This window comes from Solanum pennellii, chromosome 8, assembly GCF_001406875.1.
Source record: "Solanum pennellii chromosome 8, SPENNV200".
In the NCBI taxonomy this organism is placed as follows: Eukaryota; Viridiplantae; Streptophyta; class Magnoliopsida; order Solanales; family Solanaceae; genus Solanum; species Solanum pennellii.
Genome location: NC_028644.1, coordinates 29,535,926 through 29,538,262, shown reverse-complemented (window position 1 = coordinate 29,538,262; position 2,337 = coordinate 29,535,926).

Here is a 2,337-nt window from a genome sequence, read left to right as displayed (position 1 = left end):
AGAATTTTGGAAGTTTGCTTGAGATTAACATTGTTCTTGCAATATCTTCCAGTGTTCTATTTTTCCTCTCAACAACACCATTTTGTTGTGGTGTTCTAGGTGCTGAGAAGTTATGCTCAATCCCATTTGTAGTACAAAATTGTAGGAATTGTGAGTTCTCAAACTCCAGCCCATGATCAGATCTGATGCTGATTATTTCTTTGTTGAATTTTTTCTGAACCAGCTTTGCAAAGATTTCAAACATAGTGAATGATCCTTTGTTGCAAGAAACAATGTCCAAGTGAATCTTGAGTAGTCATCAACTATTAGAAACACATATCTTTTTCCACCCCTGCTTTGTACACGCATTGGTCCACACAAATCCATGTGAAGCAGTTCTAGTGGCTTGGTAGTACTTACTGTCAACTTTGGTTTGAAGGATGACCTAACCTGTTTTCCTTGAATGCAGGTTCCACATACTTGGTTGTCCTTGAAACTTTTGGTTGGCAGTCCCCTAACCAGGTCTTTAAATATGAGCTTGTTTATAGTTGTCATGCTAATGTGTCCCATTCTTTTGTGCCATAGCATGGAGCAATCAGAGACTGCACTTACACATTTAAGAGTATCTTCCTTGGAGTCAACAATCTTGGCTTTGTACACATTCTTGTGTCTCTTACCTAGTAGAACCAGGTTTCCAGTCACTGAGTTTATTACTCTGCATTCCTTTTGTGTAAAGAGAACATTGTTTCCTTTATCGCATATTTGAGATACGCTCAATAGATTATGTTGTAGGCCATTCACATAATATACGTTCTCAATTGCATGAGAATCCATTGATCCAACCTTTCCAATTCCCTGAATTTCACCACTTTTTCCATTACCAAAGGCAACGTTTCCTCCTTTGATGTTCTTGAGTGAGAGGAAGCTTCTTTTATCTCCAGTCATGTGTCTGGAACATGCACTATCCAAGTACCATTGTTGTTGCTTCCTCTTTACTGATCCCTGCAATTTAATTTTGGGGATTAGATTTTGGTACCCAAATCCACTTTGATTTATGCTTAGGGAATGGATGAATAAGATTTCTTCTGGCCCATCTAGGAAGAGATTTGACTGTAGGAATTTGTTTTTGCTCATTGGGTTTCTTATGATGAGGTTTTTTCAAAGATTTCAAGTTTTTGTTATGAGCAGTTTGTTTTCTTTGACAATCATGACTTTTATGCCCTACCAGCCCACAGTGCATGCATAGACAATCTATGTTGGGATTTTTTACTTGAGAGCTAGTTCTATCAAAACCTATCCCATGTCTCTTAGATGTGCGATTCTTGTGAATGTTGTCAAGCAATATGGAGGACCTGGTCCATCTCATTCCATTTTCTGCTTCAGTTTTAGTCACAAGAAGCTCTTTGGAGAGTGCTTCATTCCTTTTAGTTACCAAGTCTAGGTTTTTACTTAGTTCAGTATTCTTGGATAAAAGATGAAGATTTTGTTTTTCAAGAATCTTGTTTTCTTGTCTTAGTGATGCATAGTCTTCCATTATCAATTCCCTTTTTGAGTCTATGGTTTTATATGCATCAATGAGAGTGTAGAGTAAAGATTCTAGCTCCCTTTTTGAGTATGAGTTTAGATTGTCTTGTATGTGATGAAGACTAACCTTTTCATTCATATCTTCTTCTTCTTTATCCTCTTTAGAATCTGATCCAGCCATGAGTGCTAGTATGGTTTCTTGTGATCTGCAGGTTTCCTTTTCTTCCTTTGTTTCCACTGCTACAAGAGCAAGAAAGTCATAATCATCTTCTTGTTCTAGTGCAAGAAGGGACTTGTTTTCTGTCTCATCACCCTCAGACTCTTCATCAGATGAATTCCCCATTGCTTCAAAGGCCCTTTTCATTGAAATATCTGCCTCTTGAGTTGTCATTCTTCTGTTTGAGGGGACAAACTTATCTTTCTTGATGTCTTTTCCCTTCTCAAAGTTTGCCTTTTTCTGCTCTAAAGCCCAAAGTGGACAGAATTTGATGAAGTGATCTGGGCTCCCACACTTATGACAAACGTGGTCTTTAGTGTTTTCAGATGGTTTTTGAGAAGTTTTCTTTTGAAAGGCCTGCCCTCTCTTTAGCATTCTGGTGAACCTTTTGGTTATGAGAGCAATATTTTCATCTTCAAAATCATCCGATGTAGTAGTCTTTAGAACCAGGTTGCTTTCCTTCCTTTTCCCTCCAATTTCCTTTTCTTGGTTTTTCTTGAGTTCGTATGTGATGAGATTACCAATTAACTCATCCATGGCCAGTGAGTCTAGGTCGCGGGCTTCAGTGATAGCCTCGACTTTGATTTCCTAAGTTTCAGGAAGGACACTCCAGAGTT